Source organism: Elephantulus edwardii, unplaced genomic scaffold (genome assembly GCF_000299155.1).
Source record: "Elephantulus edwardii isolate Elephantulus edwardi_28Jun2011 unplaced genomic scaffold, EleEdw1.0 scaffold00079, whole genome shotgun sequence".
NCBI lineage: Eukaryota > Metazoa > Chordata > Mammalia > Macroscelidea > Macroscelididae > Elephantulus > Elephantulus edwardii.
The window spans coordinates 8,766,991-8,768,357 of NW_006399829.1; the positions used below are offsets into that span (position 1 = coordinate 8,766,991).

General features: G+C 33.4%; 1 protein-coding gene across 1 annotated transcript in view; it reads right to left on the reverse strand.

Annotated features, from left to right (window-relative positions):
- Positions 1–1,367, reverse strand: part of LOC102853612 (proteasome subunit beta type-2-like) — a 93,419-nt gene that overhangs the window by 9,764 nt on the left and 82,288 nt on the right. The gene's annotated exons all lie outside the window — the stretch shown is intronic.

A 1,367-nucleotide genomic window follows, 5' to 3' on the forward strand; every position in this document is an offset into this window, starting at 1 on the left:
CAAAATACTTTTTCCTAGTCTGTGGCTTCCCTTGTTACCCTGTTGGAGAAGTTTTTGGATGTGCATAGGGATTTTATTCTTAGAAGATCCCATTCATCTATTTTATCTTTTCCTGGTTGTAGGGAATACATTGTTTTCAAGAACATAATGTAAGTGGATACAGCACCATAATTTTACCAGCTGCACTTTAACCATATTGATCAACTATCTTTTGGCCATTGTGTGTAAAGTTATTTTTTCTGATATACTTATATTCTTATGATTGTTTTTCTATATATAGTGAATCTTGGCTTTTTCCTCTAACGTTCAAGGAGTATATTGAAAGTCTCCATATTCTCCTTTTCAAAACTTTTATTCTTTCTATATGCCTTAATTTATTTCTCCATTATTGGTCTGGATAACATCTATTAATCTCAGAAGCCATAATTGTTGTGAAGTTTCTATGGCTTTTTGGTGAAGTGTGTTTTCTGTGTGCTTCTCAATTAATCTAAACTTATCTCTATCATAAAATTATGACCGTGTATATTTACTTCTTTTTAACCTCCACTGCACTGTGACTTCTTGGAAAGTCCAGGAGGGTCACCTTGATCTCTGCTTCTCCAACACTTAGTATAAGGTCCAGAGGTGAGAGTAGGCATTCAATAATTATTAGTAACGTCAACACATAGCCAATCTACCTTTTTAAGAAGAATTGTGCTTATAATAAGCAATATTAGACTCTAAATTTCACACTTCAATAGCACACAAAATTCTGAAATATGAAGAAAAGAATTATGGCTACAGGGGTTGAACACATTAGCTTGAAATTAATTTTCTTTTTCCATTGACAGCGTACAATTTCTGAAGGAAATCAATGTCTGAAGTTTATGGAGTGTGACTAGGGCAGGGATATAAAAATTTATCATCTTTTCCCCAGATGCTGGAGTTGACGATTGATTTGTGAGAACTGAGCAATTTTGATGCAGTGGTATGAGAGCCATGCTAGTCAGGTAAGTCCAACTTGAATATGAGGCTCCCGAGACAAAGTCCTTGAGAAAAAAGTTACTTTAAAAAATATTGAAAATATTTTCCAAATAGACAATATAAGTCTAAAGAAAATAAACAGAGAAAAATATCTCTTGTACTAATTATAATTTCTCAGTAATTTGAAACTTGACTCATCTTTAAATGTGAAAGACATGACAGAGAAAGTATTCCCCCCCTTTTTTTTTCTTTCTTGGCAGAATATTTTGGGAGAGATAGTATCTTTTATTATGTAATAGAGTTTCCCTTTACGGAGGCTGAGTATGAAGATGAAACTATATTTTGGAACATTGGAGAAAAAAATGAACAGCATTCTTCCCCCCTCCCTTTAATTCAGAAGAGTC